At 38.1% G+C, this 22354-nt stretch overlaps 1 protein-coding gene across 4 annotated transcripts in view; it reads left to right on the top strand.

Moving 5' to 3' along the window:
* LOC106494708 (adhesion G protein-coupled receptor A3) overlaps nucleotides 1-22354 on the top strand; it is a 288318-nt gene that overhangs the window by 49541 nt on the left and 216423 nt on the right. The gene's annotated exons all lie outside the window — the stretch shown is intronic.

The raw sequence follows: 22354 nt of genomic DNA, 5'->3' as shown, positions 1-22354 counted from the left end.
GCATCCCAATTGCCTGGATGGCCCCTGTCCTGTGCTAACTCCCCATGTTACCCCTGGTCGGGGGAATTTTGTTGTGGTTTTTACTTCACTGTGCCCTTCCTGGTGCTTGTAAGGGTTGAGCTTCCACTACAGCATTTTCTTAATTAGGGGTGCCAAGTCTCTCTCTCTCTCTCTCTCCCCCTCCCTGTTTTGTAAAATCAGATGTGCATTCTCCTGAAGTTTATAGGAGTGTAATTACCTCTGAGGCTGCTGCTTCTCTGTTCCCTGTGTTTTACAGGTTCAGAAGATATTTGGAGGGAACCAGCAAACAGAAATTAAGAAATATACACAAACAGACCATGATTGCATAAGCAGTGTTTCTCTGGGAAATCAGGAGGAGAGATCACTAAGCAAGATTACACTTTTTTCACAGTTGACCCAGAACAAAAGCACGTGAGGCACTAAGAGTTTAACAGAGTTTTACAGAATTTCACTGTTACATTTTTTTTTTTTCCCCCCCAAATTCCTGGACGCGTTTCTAGACAAAATACTGCTGAAGCATTTTTAAGAATTTATCATTGAATTTAATTTTGATTTTTTTAACTTTATAGACCAGTCTCACTAGACCAGCTCTTGCTCGTATTGTGTGTACCGTTACTAAGTACTCTTGTATTGTAAAGATACCAGTTATGAGGCAATCTTCATGTTGTCCTTATTATTAGAGAAGATTGCATAAAACCTACTTTCAGTAGGTTTCAGTATAATGAGATTCTTCAACTTTATATTGTACTGTGCAATCAAAGTAATAACACATTAACTTGAGGGAATGAAAGAACAGGAAAGGCAAGCACAACAAATTAGACGATAGCAAAAACATGTTGTTAAACAACTGATATAAAGATCCAGTATTTGGAAACTCTTTAGAAGAGCTCAAGTGATGAAAGGGAAAAATAAAGAAGTTTTACATTTCAATATACTGAGGTGCTACTTGTAACATGCAATTTATGTGTGCGCGCACACACACACACACACACACAGGGAAACAAACAGATGTAGTTTGGAGGGACTGTGAAGGCCTGGAAATATGTTTAAAGGTATGCTTAAAGAATTTAAATTTCAACATGCCTATAGGACCTCTTTAAGAAAGTTAGAAACTTCAGCTGCGCTTTCTAAATTAAACTTAGAATTGCTTGTTCTTTTTTGGAGATTGGAGATTGTTTGAAAATAGATAAATGCTAGTCATTATAAACTAATAAAAGCATTTCAGAATGAGAGCCGGGATCTAATTGTGCAACAGGGTGTTTTTTCTGAAGACCTGGCACCTAAAGAGCTTACCTCACTACGTGCATACACTGTTAACAGCAAATAGATTAATCTTGGAGCCCTAAAATAACCATGTTAATTCACCTCAAGCTGCCATCCAGCCACGTTTATAGAGATACTATAATGTTCCTCGGGGGGAGAGCAATTATAAAACCTGTTTCTTAGAGTGGTCTGCTATGTAAGTCCTCATGGCATGAGTGAAATTATGAAGCGTGTAAGGCAGCAGAGAGATCGGAAAGAAGGAAGAAAATGGTTATCAGACAACAAGCATTTATCACCTAAAGTAGGATAGCTTTATGTGAGATGGGTAAGGCTTATCCTGAGGCCTGGAGAGAACCATGGTCTACCAGGAAAATTAGTAGTAAGCTAGTAAATTAGGCTGTGTGCTTAGCTACACAGCTCCTGTGTATTAAGTTATCTTACTTTTCAGTGATCATGTGCACCATGGTCAGCCACTGAAAGACATTTTTTTTTGTCTGGGTTGGCACCGTATCCTTGGGCTTGCACCAGGTGCTTTGTCTGTTTTGGGGCTCTGTCAGCGTCCACCGTGGCCGGCCTTCCCGCGCAGCAGTGGCGGTGCGGACGCTCCCGTCTGCCTCCCTGTGGTGCTCAGCGCTCTGCCTTTATGGTGATCCTGCTCATGTTATTGAATAACACTAATGTCACTCTTACTCTGATACAGTCAGAATATAGAGACATTCACTTAATTGAGTATGTGCTTTAAATATCAAGCTTCATGTATCTGTCAATGAAGGTTGTAACACTTAAATGAATTGGTGCTAAATAATTAAATGCATGTCAGGAAAAAAAGTATTTTTCCATAAAACCATTTTCATGCCTTACAATTTTAATGGCATAGATTGGTAAGAGTGGTATGAGTTTTTTATCAGATGGAAAGCAGATACAAAAATTATTCTTTTAACACCAGCGTATCTTCAGTTCCTCACTGTGTTTTGGGGTTTTTAGTTTCAAATTTAGATTCTTCATTAGCATTTAAAACATTTGAATTATATCTTGTGAATCATGCAAAAATGCAGATATAAATCTAATTTATTACAAATAAAAGTCAATAATGTTGAATAAGAAGTTTCTGCTATCACCTTACTTAGTTAACTTTGTCTCATTCACAGTGTATAAATTCCTGAGTCTCTGTTAAAGATGGAGAACTTCATAATATTTATTCATTGACAGATTTTTGTCATCATCTGATCCTGGAAGATGCTACACTTCAGACATTGCTTCAGTTAAAATACAGCTTTTTAGCTAATGTTTCTTTTCCTTAAAGATAATTAATCCTTTTTAATCATAAAGATGTTTTTGTAAATAGGGATTTTTATGAACACTGTAGCAAATGTATAATGTATAAGAGAGGACTAACATTTATAAATGTCAGGTAATATGTTACTTACACATTGAGATAAAACAACATCTTTTGAAAGAACAAAGGCATTTATTTGAGGCAAATAATTGGAAATTAAGGACTCTTCTCTTTTTGATTTTGCTGTAAGTTTGGGGTTAATCTGTTTCAGATAACCTCTCTCTATCTCTTTGCATCTTTTACCTACAAAATAAGATCCCTTACCTGATAACCCCAAATCCAGTAATACTGGAGGATCTCAAAGCATCTCTAGAGAGAGAGAGAAAGCATAAGAAAAAGTACAGTGGTGATTACATAATATTAATTACTTTACATTTCTACCTTGTATACCTTGAGTCATTTGTTTGTGACACGCTGCTTCCGACCTGCTTGGCCGGCCGTCTTAATGGGCACAGCCGCCTCGGTGCAGAGGGAGGGCACCGATGCTCAGCTGACGTGTTTTGTGCAGTTCTGCGTGTCACAAAAACGCAGTCGGTAGCCGAGGTTAGTAGTCAGTGCAAGCTTTGGGTTTTGGTAGGCAGCGGCTGCAGGGCAGGTCCTGTAGCTGCAGAGGAACTGGTAGCTTTGACTATGATTTGGAAGTAACGTTGGCAAAATCCCGTAGAGACAACCCGCAAATGGTGCAGGCTGAGCAGCGCGGGATGGGGATGGATGGCGCAGGGGACCACATCGACCCTCCACCTCTTGCCACTGGTAGTGACACACTTGCGGTGACAAGGCTGGGCCACTGCCGGCACGTCTCTGTAACGGAGAGCGCTGTGACAGCGCTAGCCGGGCTGCGGGGAAGCGTGGCTGTGGTCACCCTCTTGCTGCTGTGGTGGTGGTTAGTCCAGACACAGATCTGATCTATTCTTCCAGTAATATAACGTGGCCTAATCGAACTTCACAGGGAAAATTCAGGTAAGGGGGCTCATATATAAAACCTTTGTATTAATATACTCTCATAGGAGGTAGAATCCTCTTAGAAAATAAGTTTGTGTAAAGAAGAATTTTTTGAGTGAGTGGAAGTCAACTGCAGCTTTCCTATTGGATGTATTTTTTGTTTTGTGTGTGAACAGCATATTAATTCAGCAACATACTGAGCAAGAGTTAATGTATTACACCAATTTCTTCTGAGCCAGACCTAGGCATATGAGTTGGCAGAATTCATGCTCCCCTTCTACCATTGCTATCGCTATCGTCAATATTTGCATGTGTCTTTTCTGGGTACAAAATGAGAGCAATCCATGGATGGCCTCACTGCTGTAGCTTGATGAAAAATACCTGCCTGGATACATAAGCAGCAGGATGGTGTGCGTGTGTGCGCGGCAAAACCAGACCTGAAGAATCCTTAAAAAACTTCGTGAAACGGAAAACTGGACTTGAGAAAAGCACTGTTGATGCTTCTGTAGAAGTAAAAGAGCACAGGGTAAACTGCATTTCAGAGTAAGCACCATTTGGCTTTTGGCAATATTTTAACAAATTGCTCACAAGAAGGAGGATGTTTAATTTGCAGTTGTTGCACAGAAATTTCAGAAAGCAAAGACAGAGAACCAGAGGAAGCATCAATGTCGCAAGTAAAACTGGGCAAACTTTGTTAGAATGAATAGGAAAAGGTTATTTTTATGGTTCTTGCTACATCTCTCATTTACATCCTGTGACTTAACAGTGAGTTACTTATTTAGTAATTCAGCAGCTGAGTACATGCTTCTTTTGAAAAAAACAAACAAAACCCCCAAACCCTCAGAACTGCAGTAACTAATATGTCCCAGTGTGCAGTACCAAAGAGAAATTTAGCATTATATTAGGAATTATAAAACTATTGTTATTCTTAGTATGACTGTCAGAAACAGAAGACTTAGAAATTAAAAGGAAAATTACTTTACTATCTTTCTAATAAGCATAGGTACCGTAAGTCTTACAAGCATGAAGCAACTGTCAAAGCACTTGTAATGTAATCTGACAGAAAGATAATGAATTCTTTTTCCTCTAGTCATTTGCTATTTTTCAGCACAAAGTCACCATGCAGACTATCAGGCATCATGTACTTTGCTTTTTAGAGGATGAGAGAACAGGGAAAATACCCTATGTGTCTACTTGTGTAGAACTTCTAAAGGATAACATTAAACAAAGCAATAATTCTAAAAAGAGAGGATGCTACTTTTTTGGATATTACAGTAGAGGCTAAAAATTAGCAGTCATTAACTCGGAAAAATAAATTACTAAAATCAGTCTCACAGCTTTAGTGCCAGGGCCCAGAACGAAGTGTGATCCCCATCTTTTCTTTCTATTTTAAGCCTGTGTGGAAACAACATGGACTTTGCCCATGTCTTTGCTCTTAATTCCATGCTTCACAACGAGCCTCACACTTGCCGGCGCTGTGCTCCCGCCTGGACGCTGCCCGTTTGCGTGACGGGAATTTCTGCCGGCCTGCCTGTGCTGCCGGGATTACATTCCTCCAGCTCTGACATGCAGCTCTGGTTTCATTTTGGGCACGGCATTGCCAGCTGCTGGTATGTATGTGGTAGAGTAGTGGTATTTAGGACTGCTGTGAGTGCTGGGTTGCACTGCTGGACCTGAATGAGTGTGACTAGTTGCGTTTTCCTCCGGCCCCGACTGAACAGATTTCTGTTGGAAATGTTAGCTTGGCAAAATAAAAACTGCACATAGCAGTTTTAGTAACGTCTTTGACAAAGACATCGGTGTTTCATTTCAACTTTACTGCTTTGTATTCACATAATCTCTTTGGAATTGTAGAGCTGAACTATACTACTTAAGATGATACAAGCCACGTATCTTTTCTTCTCCTCAGTGTAAGAGAGAGATTTAAATAAAGAAACGGCAGACTGTTGGAAAAGTAGATAAGCAGAAATGTGGTTTAAGGGCGGTTTGTATGTAGACGCACAACAGAGTGCCAGGCAGCCTAGGTAATAAAAATTACTGTTAGTTGCTCAATAACTGAGTAAGTTTTGCTAGGTGAGCTGTCAGGTAAGTTGCTGGTTGAGTTCTTGTGCTCAGTATTTTGTGGTTTTGAGCCCTTGGCTGTAGGGGACTTATGCGGGCAGGATAGCATTATCAAAGTATTCTGATATTTTTTGTGTTCATATATGGTATGGTCTTTAGTACACTTACAGGTAAGAAAGCCAAAGATTGATGCCTCATTGATAGTATCTGGGCATAAAACATGAGAAATGCAAGCTTTGAAGAGGAACATCTCCAAATCACAATGTCCTCAGGTTAAAGTATCAAAAAGTCCATAGCAGAAGACGACCTTCAAACCCCAGCCTTTCCTCCCAGAGACTTTTCTGGCCTCTCTGACTTGATATTAACGGACATTTCTCCTCATCTGCTTACTTATAGAAAATAATATACAGAAACAATCCTCTTCCCAAAGCTTATATCTACAGACTAGTCTATAAGGTCTTGGAAAACATGCTATTACTCATTCGTATCATGCTAGCACATAAATCCTCCAAGGGTGACCAATGAGCCTGGGAGCTTGTGGCCCTCAAAACATCTGCAAGTGCCTATAGAAAGCATAGCACTTGTACTTCACCAGTAATCTCTGAGAAGACAAAATAAAAAACAGTATAGTGCACTTGAAAAGAAATAGAAGGAAGGGTTATGTTTTATGCCAATTTAGTTTTTTTTTAAAAAAACACCTCAGAATGAGTTGTCTGAAGTAGTTAGGAAAGCTGATGTAATTTAACAGCTGTGAGCAGTGTTTCTCCCCACTTCTTAATATAGACAGAATTGATTAGTTGGGTGTAGTATAGCACTGCGTGTGTCAAGTAGGTACAAAATGGTTGTTCTCACGAGAAAATTGCATGCAGACTTAGCACATCATAAGCTGTCTTGTGTTAACACAAATTGCCTCGTTCTTGAAATGGAAAGTGACTGGGAGAGCTATAGAGATGTTTGTATAGTCTGAGCTATGCACATATTCTGGGGGAAAAAAAGAATTACAAAATTCCTTTATGCTCTACTTTAGAAAGTGTTTTGCTGAGGAGAATACAAATATTGTGCTGGAATAAAAATTGTGTTTTTATTTGCTTGTGTACTTGAATGAATAAAATGAGATTATTCTATACAATGGTAGTGAACTTCTTCCTCTTGTAAAAATAAACAGTATAAGTTAAAAATAAGCCACTTGAGTTACTGTAATGCAAGAAACTTATTGAAGTATGAATAAAATGTTTTATCGTGGTTTTATAACCCCCAAAACTGCCAAAGGGGCAACTTGGCACTCTTCAGATCAATTCACTTCTATGAAAAAATAAGAAAGACTCTAGATGGGGAAAAATGTTTTCAGTTATAGGTGCCTGAAAACAAGAATTTATGAAAAAATATCCCTTCTCAACTCTAGCTATAACACTTTTGCTATGATGCTGTAATTACTGGCCAATGAAAAACTTTTACTAATGCACCTTCCCCAGATACATGGTGCATTCATTACTTTCAGCAAGTTCAATATTCACATTTGTGTCTTAATGCAAAGTAAGTTAATACTTTTTTAAAGACCTTAAAGACATGCTTTTCAGCTGAAATAGGAGTTTAAAGTACATTGTGTTCAGAACAAAACTGTGTTTTCTGTACTATGTCAGCAGCTAAGTTGAGAATTTGATAGCTTTTTTTCCCCTTTGTACCATTAATTGCTTTTAGGTATTTCTGAAAAGTGCAAGTGCCTCACCAGGGACAATTCTCCTATTTGAGTGAAGTTTAAGTACTGTATTAAGCTTTCCTACTGTACAGAGTTATGTGAACTTACAAAAATATTTAGGAATGCGAGACCAGAATGGGTTTCAGCCAGGCTGAGCATGCAGGGATAAAAAGAAAATTTATTCGCTGCTCCCCCCATCATAGGCACCATAATCTGGCCACTCCATTAATTGCTTCCCAGCACTCCATTAAAAAAATTGGGTTCAAATGCTAATGTGTCAGAGGAGAATGATAATGTGTCACTTTTTATTTTATTTTATTTTTATGTACCTTTGTAACTGTAACCAGTAAATCCTTATCAGTCCAATCTGGCAGTTATTTTAACTATGAGTCCGCCAGGAAGGTACATGAACGCAGACATCTGAAACTTTTTCAGTATGAGGCCAGTTCATATTATCCGCATGTGCTACCTAATGCTCCCTCTCTAGGCCTTACCTGACTGGGGCATTTCAGTGAAAAGGGAGCAAAAGGGGAAACTCCTGGAGCTGTGTTCTGCATCAAGGAAGATGGGAAAAATTATTGCTGATCCTTGCAGATGCCCAGAGAGGAATTGACTATGGATATGCAAAGGTTTATGTCACAAGTTGCAATTTCTAACTCTAGTAAACGTTGCCTAGGCATAAAACCCCTTCCATAACAGTTTCAGACTGCATTTTGCACTCTGTTTGAAGGCTGCCCAAATTTTTATTTCTGTAATAGCTAAAACTTTTTTTTTTTTTTAACTTCTTCTAACCTGTGGTCTAAATGTACTCAAAGCCTATTTTTATCCATATTATCTTACAGTGGTGTTGTCCTTTAAGCCATTTTCTTGTAGTATTCACCCTTTTTAAATAATGCTGTAACACTCACTTTCCTTGGCTAAGTAAACCAAAAATATAATAATCTCTTAGTGACATCATGAAAAGAATCATGAAATGTATATATTGTTAAAAAGTATTTATGGGCACAAAGCCTAAAATGTACTTAAAACTAAGATTATTATCTGCAAAGATTTATTTTGTATGTAATGACAATCTACTCTCTTTCTGTAGAGTCTAAAAACTGGATTTGAAGCCAGTTTATTGAATATTCAGACAAATACCATTTCAACTTAGTTTAATACTCAGGAATAATGTTTATGTTGTACAGTTTCCATACAGCTGAATACAAGGAAGATTCCTCTGAAAACTCTACATGCAGTAAATATTCTCTGGAAATTCACTGGGACTTTTGGGCTTAACTGCCTATAAAGCTGCTTTCTCAGGTCTTGTGTAACTAGCTAGTGCTGACCAACTCGTCATTTGGAGAACCACAGCGAAAGTGGAAAGCTTCCTATGATGACATGGAATTGGTTCCTCCCTTTCTCCTTGTTTTTATTTCTATTCTCCCTATTTTCAGGTTGAATACAGGTAGAGGAGGTTTTTTAAATGCTTTTTTATTATTATTGTTATTATTTGTTTTATTCCAACTGTCCTTGGCACAGGGCGAGAGAGTGAAACAAGGACTTCTTGTTACAGGCCTTCTCTTCTGATTTCCTTGCGTTCAGATGTATGGGTAGTGGTCTGTGATGATTGCTTTGTAATTTATTTGTATAAATTAAGTGAAAAAGACATTTCCCTTTTTTTCTATAGACTGTGCTATAACACAACAGCTGCTCCCAGGTTCCAGACACGTATCTCCTCGTGTTTTCAGATTCTGTCTTACTATAAGAGGGAAAACTTGTCCTAGCCAATAGCTCCAATGTAATTTCTCCTTCATTCTGTGCTTTCTGACTTTTCTGCTTGCCTTATCCTAATTTATTTTAAGCAGTGACCATGAAAGGAAAAATATTTAACAAAAGTGGAAAAATAGTGCAGGCATGACATTGTTGCTGCTGTTACTTCCACTTGCGCAATATGCTAGCATGTAGTATGCCACACTTTGTTTTGTTGAATGAACCTAGCAAATGCATTTTTTTAAATACTCGATGCATCTTAGTAAGTTTGACAGACTAAATCTCTTGCATTTTTAATGGAATGTAGAAAACTGTCTATTTGTGGAGGTGTTTTGGATTTTTTTTTTTTTTAATTAATGCTTGCCTGTTTCAGATGTTGTAAATCTATTGCTTTAATATACAGTATGGAACTCACTGGTGGTACACTATGAAGAAGTCCCATTGATTGCCCAGATTTCCTAGCAAGTTACTCTGATATGAAAGCAGATGTGGATACTGTTTTCATTAACCGGGTTTACACAAAACTTAAAGCTTATTTAAAAAATAAGAATAAAAATCTGGAAGTGTAAACAGTATGCACGCTTCTGTGTCTTCCACAGTCAAGCTTCCATGAAATGAAGAAAATTTTCTGAAACCAAAGCTTTTCTGATGACCTATTTCAGTCATCTTGCAGTTCAACAACAGTTAAAAGAAGATATATGGAAAAGATACATGGTAAGAACAAACCCTAATGAGGTGTGGTGAGCCAGCGAAAAGGAGACAGGATCATAAAAGGTATTATCAGTCTTGCAGAATGAGTGAAAGAACATTTTATACTGGCTTACAGGTTTTACTGTGAAACTTTAGTAATGGTCTAATATAAAAAGAATCATCTATTACAGTAGCTGCTGATGATTTTCCTATTTCAAATCCACTGGCTGGGCTAAAACTGTAAGTGGAACCTCTTTGTGTTTGAATATTGATAGTAATATACCTGGAAAACTTGTATTGATCTTAACTTTTGGGAACAACCCCTTTTTATGCAATATTATTTTGGTAATGTTACATCTAGCTTCATTGCTCGTAGCACAAACTATTATGAATTTCTACCTCAGAGCTACCTTACATATGGATGCACCATTTACATCTGTTGCTAGCATGAATTCAAGTTAACTAAGTATGAACTGACAGATCCTAATAGTACTGCCAGTTTGGGAATATTTGTTCTTGCAACTACCTTTTATTTCCCATTGAAGTTTCAAGCTCTTACGTGAGACAGAAAGAGCACAGATTCAAAGAAAGTGAAAAGAAAAAAGGGAGTGCATGTACATGTATGTATAATATCATTGCCAATTTGCCAGCAGTGAACCTGAAGGAAGTCAGCCTGCCTGCTCTACCACTCACCCAGAAAGTTAGCAGAACAGTCAGGCAGCCAATTACCCAGCAAGCTAGCTACATCCCCGAGTGCGAACAGTCAAAGCAATTTTTTCTTTCTTTACTGGCATTTCGCCTTTTGGATGCCAGCTATTCTGTGCATTTTCTGTGTGTTACGCTTGGGAATGTGTAAGCTTTGTTTTCTGGCTTACTCGCTTCTATTTTCCGTATCATATATTTATTTCATTATATTGCTGAAAACAAAGGAGTTTCTAAGTATTATTTTTATTACTATCATGTGTGCCTCAGTTCAGCTGTTTAATTTTATCCTGCCTGAATTTATAGGATTAAATCAAAGGTGTCTGTTTTGCTTATTTGCTTTTCTTGCTTATTTGCTTCCTTCCTAACAATGTCAGAGATGAAACTTGAAGAAAAAAAATACAAGAAGAAGCTGATAGAAACATGCTGTGAGACACTGCAGCAGGCCATTACCCTCTGCCCCACTCTTTGCTCCCTCCTCTACTCTCAGAAAGGAGGTAATGGATGTGATTAGAGCTTATCACACCTTGCGGTGAAAGGCTACAGTTTGAGTGAGGAAAATATCCGTACCCATACATACGCCATCCCTTCAGGATGTGTGCTTTTTGTTTCTGGGGTATCTTGCCTATTATTGGCAAGCAACCTTTATTAGAAGTTTTTTTGTTTTTTTTTTTTAAGTCAGTTGGCTATTGTCATCACAAAATTCATTGCCTATTATCAGAGGCAAAGAAGCAACCTTTATCTTAACCTGAACAAATCTTTCTCCTCCAGTGTATGCTGTGGGTCAGTCTGTTTTTGATAGAACACAATTTTCATCAGCAGCAAGTACATCAGGCATTTGGTCTGTATGATTTCTGCTGGGAATAATGCTCTGTAGTCCTGTTTCTACATATTTTCCGTATCCCTGGCTTGCTTTGCTTTTTTATGCACTTTCTTGATTTGCTTTGTTTCATGATGAATACGGATCATAAATTCCTTTTTTGAGGGGAGGAAAAAAAATTAATTTACTGCACCATAGAATTCTTTCTAAATATATCTTATATGCTATTTTTGTAACTGTTTAATAGAACTGTATGCTGTATTTTCCTAAAATACAGTAGATACTTTCATAAAATGTAGTGTTGACTTCATTTAAGCAAATGTAACTTTGGAATGTGTCTCTTCCCTTGTTCTATTACTTGAATCACATAAATTATTTGTACAAAACTCTCCTTTAAAACATCTTCCAAAATGGGGATGTACTTCTCCAATGAAACACCTAAAAGGTTAAAACTTTAATTTTGAGGTCTTCTTTCTCTTTCCCTATATAGCATGTCCCTTCTGAAAGCTTAGTGCAGATTTGTTCTAATTCTATATATTTAATCTCTAATGCTAATAATTTGTCAGATCTTTTGCTTGTTATTTGGTTTATTTTAGGCTAAGCTAGGGGTTAACTTCTTACAGAGATTCATTAAAAAGCAGCTGGGTTCTTTCTGAGGACAAGTGGAAAAACATTTTGGCCAAGATTTAAAAAATTACATGAAATTGTGATTTTTCTCCTCCCTTCCCTCAACACTGTTATATTCAGGTTTGAAATATTCAGACTTGAAATCTGGCAGGGGTTTGTCCCTGAGTTTCAGACGTGGTGCAATAATGATCTGTTTGTGTTTGGCCAAGTTGTAAGGTTTTAAACAATAATACTTTACACTCGCGCAAAGATTTATATTAAACAATAAAATTGAAGTTCTAACAATGTTCAACTGGTACATTGTATATGTGTGCATCAAGTATAAATGTAGTGGAAATGTTCACTAAAAGCCATTCTTGCAGTAACTTGCTGGATTTGCATGCATAAAAAATTAAGGGAAATGATTTCAAAGAATGGGGATCTGAACTATAATTAACAATAGTGTATGTGGATGAAATACGTTGAAGGAAAAATTGTAGCCTCATTAATTAGAGGATGGAGTATGAAAATTTTATCTGATTACCAAATTGTTGCACATAATGGAATTATAATATCAGTGGTATTAGCATGCCTATAAATGAACCTAATGAAAAATATTTAATAATGAATGAAATTTCCTACCTTAAAAGTGAATATCATGTTGTCACTTAAAAAAGAGAAATTTTGCAAGTGCAGTAAACCTTTGAATGCCAGCCAATCAGGCAAAAAATAGTTATTTTTGAAATTAACAAAATGAGGGAAAAATAAAGAGAAACATAAATATTGATGTACATCAAAATTTGGTCTTGCAGTATGGAACTGGCTTCAGTTTGAGTTCTAAATGACCTATTAGAGCTTAGCGATACAAGAATTAATTGCTAAAACTAACCAATTTTGGTATAAGCAGGTCAGACTAGATGACTACATTTGCCTCTGACCTTAGTGGAATGAATTAAGAAGTATTTAGGATAAGATGGATTAAGGACAAGAAAATGACAATTGTATTATAGACTTACCTATTTTTTCATGTTGATTTTAGTCCTTAAAAACAACGTTAAGAAACAGTATTTTAAGAGTTGCTGTGTGCGTAAGGCTATAGAATGTAGTCATAAGGAACCTTGAAATTTTCCTCACTGAGATGTATCAAATAGCCTCTTGTTTTTTCCCTAAAATCCAGGTGTCATAACCAGAACTGCTCCTACTGTTTGCAGTATCCTTCATTACAGCTGTCGAGTTGATTGCCTTTGCCTGTGCTAGTTGTGGTCATAAGCGCTTGAATAAGTTTTGCATAAAGCCATGGAATATTTGTGATTATGGCATGTTTTATTACCGAGAGTATAAAACAAAGTAAGCTTGTACCGAGTTAGCTTGAGCTGTGTATTTGAACAAACGTATGTCGGTCGAATTTACGTTTTTAGCTGCCTTCCCAAAAGTTTGTTGTTGCTGCCAGCTGAGTTGCATGCTTTTGTGACTGACATTTATTATAAGTACGCTGTCTAATCTGTCACTCCTAATGTAGCTCTAAGATAGCGTAAGCATGAAAATTTATGGGTGGAATAGTAGTACCCATTATTAATCTCTAACTAAGCCTGACATAGCACAGATGTAGTCATTCGCTACGAAAATATTCCCTCTTCCTGAGGCCAGTAGTGAGATAATTATCTTGGGATATAGAGAATTTTATTGCCAAATAATTCTGGGAATGAAAGTCAAACAGAAACCGGTAAATATTTTATTAATTTAGGGACACTAGCGTTGGATGTTTTATAACGAGACGCTAGATAGAATAAGAAATTAGTATATGGGAAGGCTGCGTATTTCATCAGGCGTTTCCACGTTGTGGATGTAGCACAGAGCAGCACCCTTGAAGCTTCTCGTCTGTACGGAAGTGTCAGAGCGCATTAACCCATATCAGGAACCCACGCGTGTTTAACCGTGCGGGAGGTGAAGGTGACCTTCACAGCAGGTAATGTTGTTATGAAGGCTTAAAGCACTATGGCTAAGGCCTCTGCTTTTAAGAAGATTGGGGGAAAGGGTAAAAGTGAAGAAGATAAAAATAGGAGTATGAGATTAAAAAAGAAAAAAAAATCCAGATGGAAAAAGCAGAGATGGAAGGCTTAGAATGGTGGAGGAAGAGGCAAATACAGGTCACCCCTGGCCCCGTGCTGGGGTTAGTACTGGTACTAACACAGCGGGAAGGGAAGGTACCAAACAGCTGCTCAAAGAGGAGAGAAATTCTCTCTGAATCTGTTTAAACCACAGGCATGCGGCGTTGCTTGAGTGGCCTGGCTAGGCCTGGCCTAGTGTGCTGGTGGAAACCTGGGTTCAGACACTTATTTTCTGTTCCTCATTCCTAGGCTGAGGACTGAGAATACCGTGCAGTGAGTCACACGTCCCGTTAGGCTGAGGATAAGTAATGCACATTGCTTAAAAATGACACGCTTCTGATAGGCGTTGCAGGGTGCTGTGGGGGGGTTCTGGCCTACAAGTGAACGGCCCATGCTGCATTGGGGAAAAAATGATTTAGGAGTGTCCAAACAAAAAAAGTCAAGTGAAAAATGCTAGTCCCTCTGCAGGGCAACCCTTGCACAGTTATTTTCTCCATTGCAGTACTTTTCCTTTGCAAAACTATGCCAGAGGTCTAATGACACGTAACTTAATCCTCCCTTCTGTCCCTGATACTAGATTGGGAAGTTTACTGAAGGTTTGCTGATGCCTGTCTTCTCTCCAAAGTCAGTGCTTTTTACCAGGTGCTGATGGTTCTGCAGCGAACAGAGAAGAATCAAGGAACCCCTGAAAAGCCAGAGGGGTCATTTAGACTGCAGGAGGAAATGACATGGAAAAGAGCAGTAAAAGGCTCTTCACCTTTCAAGAGAAAATAAAGTAACAGTATGGGAGATGGCAACGTTACCAGGGCTTGTAAGATGCCTCCATTATGGCTACCTAGAAAGATGTCTTCCCCTTTGAAATTCAGCAGGCTCTAGCAGGACTGGAGTAGCACCTGCGCCAGGAAAATGCCATAAAAACATCAGTGCATCCTTAAAACGGTGGTGGTTGCAGGTGGATCCTGCTGAAGCTGTAATTATCCTAGCTTGACCTAAAGAAATTCAGTGCTGAGCTTTTATATTCAAACTTTTGACTTGATTTGGGGCAGGGGGGATGGGAGGGGTCTTTCCCTTCCTTAATCCTTTTTAACTTTTTTCCATTATTGCAGTTAAGCCATTCGGGGTGTTCCTCACAGGCAGGTTGGTGATCGTAGAAAAGGGATAGGACTAAGGGATGTGATTTCATCCTTTGTTGGGGCAAGAAAATGCAGAAATAGAGAAGTAGGAAATGGACAGTGGTTGTGAATATGAGTTAGAGCAGAAACACTGATTCTCTCCTTTCCTATTTGTTCAGGCCTTTCTTATAAGAGCAGACTTTTGCAGCAGCTGTGCTGCAGTGTTTAAAAAAGAGGCTTCTATCTCCTGTGAAATGGGAGTCAGTTAAAAAAAGAGTAAAGTATCTTCTCTCATCTTTCCTTTTCTTTAAGAGTTCTGGCTATTGAACTGTAACACTGGCCACATGTGCATTAAAACTATAAAGTCCTTATGAATCTTTAATGAGGAAATGTTCATGTGCTTACAAAGTAGATGGTTTTAACAGAGGCACCTCAGTCACTTTTAATTTTGTTTCCCTCCCCATCCCCCAAATACCTCAAGGGCTCCGTTCTGCATTCCTTACACATTTTGCTGGCTTGGGAAGGACTCTCATTCGCGTTAATTGAAAGACATCACCCCCTACCTCCCCAAAAAAGCCCCACGTAACACAACCGCAATCCTTTTTAAAACCCATTTTGATCGCAGAACACCATATAAAGAGTTTGTTTCTTGATTATTCGCTGAGCTTTTCATACGGGTAAGGAACCGCTCAAAGAGACTTGTTGGAACTGCAAAAAAGGTAACGTTTTAGAAAGGATCCGGCTCTGTGTTGTAGTGGTGCTAGTTAGTAATGTTATAATGTTGCATTATAGTTGCTGCCGTAATTAGGGAGCGGAAAAAAAAAGCAGGGCCGGTTTCAGAGCAGGCAAAAGCAATGAGTCCAGTCACATCTTGAGAGGTCACCGAAATGGCAGCGGCAAGGCTGTTTCCTGTTGACTCCATGTGCAACCACAGTTAACGGCTTCATTGTTTTGATTCAATATTGGAAATAATAAAGGTCAATGCCATTAAAAATAGCATAGGAGTAAAAAGCTGAACTTGCAGGAAAATCTCTAAAGCTAGTAAAAGTAATTTAATTGTGAGTTACTTAGTTTAATGAAAAGAATATCTTTTCTGCTTTCAGAGTTAACTGTGTGTTGAATGCAGTCAGCAACTGTAGGACTGTATAAAATCACATCCTTTTTATTAATTTTCTTTTCTCAGGAAGGTTGTTCATGCTTCCTAGTGTACACTTCAAAAATTTATTCACCTTAAAATGTATTTCTATCCTTAAGGAAAGGAAATTGGATAGTGAAGAGAGAAAATAACACTGAAATCCAAAGAGCAAGACATCTTATAAACACAGTGCTTTAAAGTTCTCATTTCTGATACGGCAAATGTATACTAAATGATAGCACAGGAGAAACAGACCATGCTTATTAGTGTATTAGTGATTTTGGGGGGTTCAGACTGCAGTAATAGTTTAGCCTGTCTGATTGAGCCCTGCTATAAAGATTGGAAAAAAACAGGCTTTCTTTGATGCAAAGAAACTGTAGGAGTCAAGGAGTAACTGTCTGAGGCCACGCTTGCCTGTGTTTTGCTTTTCATTTTAGAAACTGGGACGACTTAATGGTGGAGCAACGAGCTGGTAAAGACTGTTTCTGATAGTTACGGGTTACCTGCTGTTGATGCACTGAGACAGCAGTGCACAATCTCTCTGGATACATAACCATGAGATTTTATTAGTATCAAAGACAGTCTATGTGCTTCTACTCGTTCTCCGTCACCGGGACCCTGCTGCCTGTGGACAGCCCCACACTGTGCAAGGAGCGCTTCCCGTCTCCGCACATCCGGGATGGGTGTGTGGAGCTGTGCAGCAGACCTGACGATTCCCAGGCGTGTCGGGTTTACCGTGCGTGTGAGAGGCACCCAGGTAATTTTCTGTGCATGGCCTGGTAACCAGTGATTGAACGTGAGCGGTGGTGGGATGTCGCTACTAGCAGAGCCCGTGTGCCCTGTGCGTGGTAGACATCTTTCCCTCAGCAAACTGAGCCTCCAGCACAGCAAGCTGGGTGTGTTGCTGCAACAGTGCCAGCAGCTGCCTCCAAATTGTCATGTCTCCCAGGGCCCGAATCTTTTGTCCATCAACCAGGATAAACTGGCATCTGAAACTGGTTATTGCCACGGCTGGGCAAACAGATCTGCAGCCTGCTCCCTGTGCAAGTGCCCACCCTCAAAAAACAGGACACCAGGGATGGACCACTTGTGCCTATAGCACCAAGTTGGGCATGTCTTTTTTATCACCACAGTAGCAGCATTTGTCATTTTAAGTATACGCTTGTCTCTAATCAAATTATATTCTTTCTGATATTCGGTAAATGTTTATTGAAATAACACTTAGACTTAAGGAAACATAGAGGCTGGAGGTGGAATGGGATTGTGCTGCTTTGTGGAATCAAGATGAGGTGTCATCCAAACATAACTTGCAGGAGTCTACCTGGAGTTTGTACTCATCTTCTAGAGACTGTTTCAGCCCTTGCAGCAATCTGAAAGTCAGGCAACATCAAGAAAATAAGAAATATTTTTTGGCTCCAACCTGCCTTTTAGCCGTATATTTGAATGGTGATTTTTCCCTAGTCTTGTCATAGGCTGTACCACAGTGTGCAGAAATGAGAGTGTTTAATTTGCTCAGAAGTTTATTTTGATGAACTTTGTATAAAGCTAGAACTAATAAGGCTTGGATTGGCTAAGATTTAGAGAAATCGGTACTTTACGTGAAGTTCCAGTATTTATCCTTTATCTGTAAAAGGAGGATAAACACATGGAGCTCAGCATGTCACAACACTGACCATAGCTAAACAGCATGACACCACATAGTAATGTATTATGCCAGCTGGAACTGCTGGCAGACAACTTAATTCAGCCATCAAATTGTAGCTGAGGTTAATAGTGGCAACAGCACTGGGCCATGCAGCTGCTGCTGTCCATGGAAACTTGTCGTCTGTCAGTAGGTTGCCTTTTAAATGTTTTGAAATGCCAAAGAGTTTGGTGTGCGGCAAACCCTCTTGAGTGCATGTTGTGCCAGGTTGTATGTAGAGTGTTTTACAAGGTACTGAAATATAACCCAGATTTTCAGGAAAGGCTTAATATTCCAAGTAGTCCAACACACAGGAATGAGAATTTCCTTCTTGCAAACTTTTTCGTTTTCTTTTGCCTATGCATATTTGGCCACCCAAGAGATAAAGCAGATACTGTATAAGTAATAAAAGTAACCTCACTTACAGGTTTTGAGGTTTTTTTCAATGAAATATTTATTTTTGTTGCTATGCTTGACAGAAGGTTTTTGCACAGACAGTGTATTCTGTTTTTCTCACATCATCAGATGTTTAATTTACAAGCTGTCTGCAGTAAGGATATAAAGCTTGTGAAATCCTTCGTTATAGTGTACAATAGTTGTAATTCTAAACATTTTCAGCTCGGTGGGTGGCTTTAAATTTTTTTTTTGTTAGTTATGAGTCACAGTTACGTTGATATTAACTTGTATGATATTGAGCACTATTTTTTGTTGCTTTCTTTGCAGAAAGGTATTTGGATAGTTAACTGACCTAAATAGTTTCTCATCTGTGTATTTGCTCATATTACGGTGCAGTTTTATAAGATGGAAATTTAAAAATTTTAAAATAAGCCCCTCTTAAAAACTAATAAACTCTGGATTTTTTTTTAACAGTATAGTTGTGGAGCTCTGAATTCAAGGAAATAAAATTAGGAATTTGTGAGTTAAAATGCAACAGTGTAACAAAGTTGAGTGTTTTCACATTAAGTACCTGTTTAAATGTTCAAAACATCATGAGTAAATGGTGTTTTGAAAATTTTATTACATAAATTTTGATTATATGGACATTAAGAACATCTGGCTAAAACTTTCAGAGTTGCACATATAATATACATTATCTGTAGTTAATAGAATTTAATAAAATATGTTGTATAATTAACATATGCAATATATAGGATTGTTATATTTAATGTAATATATTTATAATAATATCTATAGATATCTATTAGACTAGGTTTTTATACATATACATATAAAATGCACTCGCCTACCATTTCCCTTTTCTGGTTTCCCAGAAAAAACAAAATTTCCATTGACAAAGATTGCTGTTCATTATGAAGCTTGCAAATATGACACTTCCCAGAAATACATACACTCAAAATGGTATTATTGTTGGGTTATTTTTTTCTCTTTTTTTGTTGAGCATTTTCTCACAAGGAAACTCATCAAACATACTGCAATAAAACTTCCTTTAATTGCACTGATAGTCTAGTTTATGGCAGATACTGGGGAAGATGTCCACTTGCAAGCAAAGCCAACCTCCTGAAAAATATTCTAAATGACTGAAGCAGCTGTGAACCACTCGGGCAAGAACGCGTTGTCTAAGTGAGGAATCTTAAGTTAGTCCTAGCCGGCTATATATGCAGACTCGCAAAAGAATAGAGCTGAAGAAGAATCTGCGAATGCAGCGTGGCCAAGTGCGCAGGTACCTTCTTTGTGCTCCCAGCCACCCTCGCATGCCCTTCAGTGCACTCACCTCCCTACTGAAGTCCCAGGGGAGAAGGGACTGATTACAGAAATAAAGGTTTTACGATTGGAAATGGGGAAAGCTGCTAGTATTATTTCACATAGTGATGAAGTTACCAGGTTCAGATCTGTTTTGCACTTGAGGGTCTTCCAGCCAGTATTCTGCTGTTTTACTAGTCAGCCGCAGTTTGGAAGTAATGGAAAGCAGAATCTTTCCTAAATTAGGAAAAGGGAAGAGGGAAAAAAGAGGCAGAACTTCAGACCTGAACATGTGTATGCCTCTTTCCCTATAGTCATTAACAGAGCGATGAATGCAATGCAGACTCAGTTTTAGTTAAAGTTGCTGAAAGATTCTTCCACTGTAGCCGGACTGAAACCACAGGAAGGCATTATTCCCTGAAGCACCGCATACAATCCCTTCTCTTGATGATTGTGTTCTCCTAGAATCACGTATTCCAAAGCAGATTTATAGTTGCACTGTTAACGAATAAAAAATTACCCCTCACCTTTTTTCTGCAAAACCATTAAAGAAAAATGGAGAAATAGAACTTCTACTATTAATAAGCTGAAGTGCCAGCTTTTTTCCAACAGTTTTATTTTAATGCTAAATATAGGTGCTGCTTAATAATTCCCTAGGGGAATTATTCTGTTCTGTTCTGTTGATGCGCTGAAGAACAACGTGGAGTTCCTGTTAATTTTGATTTGTATTAATGTTGTGAATCTCAAAAAATGCTTCAAATGTGTAATTAAGTTTATAGGGAGTTTATAGAGGTCTTGGTTATATAAGTTAATATATTATTTTTAATATTTTATATAGGGAAACAGATTGATTTCTGTGCTTATTTCCTCAATGTTATGAAATCTGTCGTGTTCTTTTCACTAAAGAAATAATTCTTTTGCTATGTTGATGTACTTCCATCCCCTGAGAAAACTGCCTCTACTTTAAAAAAAAAGTCTGCTTAGGGAGAATGATTAGTGTTTTGCAAAAGCCTACATAGGAAAAAAGGCACCAAATATTGTTCTAAGGTATGCTCCCCATTACTGTAATGAAACTGTATGACAGTTTAGCAATCACGATAAGATAATTACGCACCCTAGTCACTGGACTGGGGTTTTATGTATAGTGGAAAGTGTTGCTTTTAACATAAGAGATGTATTCTGCTTCTGGGATTTTCAGAAAGTGCTAATCCAAACAAATACTATGAATATTTAAGTAGATGAGAAAATAGTTTTTCTGCCTTTTTAGCATTCCCATTTTTAATGTTTTTATGAGATTTTTGTCAATTAAACTCTTCTTTCCTTCTTTGGGACTCTTGTAGTATATTTGCTGATGCCTGAAAATGCTTCTCACTTTAAACAAGGACAGTTTTTGTTTATCTGTTTTGTTTATTTTATTTGTGCAACGCGTATTCGTTGCAGCACAGCAGTGTTATGCATGTAGCTATACAGCTTTGACAGCACTGAGTTCAGAAGCAGTGTTTGGTGTGGGGCAAGGACTGAGCTAATAATGTGTGCTGGGTCTCTGCTGAAACTAGGAGCACTCAGAAATATGGTTCAGAGATGATAAATTTTCAGCATAGTGACAGCAAAATAAATATACGTAGAGATGAGTTCAGTACTGTGTGTGTGCTCTTCCACCCTTCTGAAAGGCAGAGTCCTGGGAAGGACGGTGCAAAGACATCTGACTCGAAGGAATTGTTCCTCTGTATTAGCCCACATATTATCTCACTTATAATCCAAACTTTCCTGCTGTGTAGATTCTGTGGTCCCCTTGGCTCTGGATTAGAGAGGTTGTTCCAAATTTGATGAGCCACGTTGGTCAGATGGATATTTATGGACAGGATGGTGAGATATGGCAACCTGTTAAAAGTCACCTTTTCTTAGAGGTGATGTTGCTTGACAGCCACTTTCCTTATGGCATGTTCTAGCGAATGTTTGCCCAAGAAATCTCAGATAGAGACCAAGCATCATTTTATTTCTAAAATTTTTCATATTTTGCCTATCTGATTTTTCATGTGTGATGGAATTTCTGGTGTTTTCACAAACTTTTATACAGTTTGCAGATTTTACTGCCTATGAGCTGACAAGGTCAAGACTGAAGAAGTGTAGTGATATAGGGATTACTGTTGCCTGAATTAAGTATAGCAGCTAATGAATGCAAGATCATCGGTCTTCAATATTCATTATGGTCTATAATTTTTTTCCCTCAGTTGACCCAAAGCTGATGAGAGCAAGCTGATTACTAGTCAAGGAGCAGGGTTGTGCATGCGCATGTATGTAACACTTGTAGTATGTGCAGCAGTGAAACAGTGGAGACGTATGACTAAGTGCTCCCTTAAAAAGCTTGGGTTGGCACATGCTCTCTTACCAGTTAACAAGACTGGTTTATTAAAAAAAAAAAGTAATCATATTTATGTAAAATTAGAATTTTAGAACTAGAAAAGGCGCAGGAGGGGAAGACAATGCAATTATTAGTTTAGATATCCTGTTTTATGGTCATTATTGCTTTAACAAGTCATATCAATGTCAACATAAAACTGTAAGAAGTGATTTGCATTTTTTTTTTTTTTTAATATTTAAAACTCAGCCAGTGTTTTATTTTTGTGAGGGTAGATTTATAGTATAGTTTTACGGCATTTAATAGAGCTATATTCATTGTTATGTCAAATACCATTGCCACAGATGTCATAACTGAGGGTTGGATAGC

This window comes from Apteryx mantelli, chromosome 7, assembly GCF_036417845.1.
Source record: "Apteryx mantelli isolate bAptMan1 chromosome 7, bAptMan1.hap1, whole genome shotgun sequence".
Taxonomy (NCBI): domain Eukaryota; kingdom Metazoa; phylum Chordata; class Aves; order Apterygiformes; family Apterygidae; genus Apteryx; species Apteryx mantelli.
The sequence above is the reverse complement of the archived record's forward strand: the minus strand, read 5'-3'. Positions and strand labels throughout refer to the sequence as shown.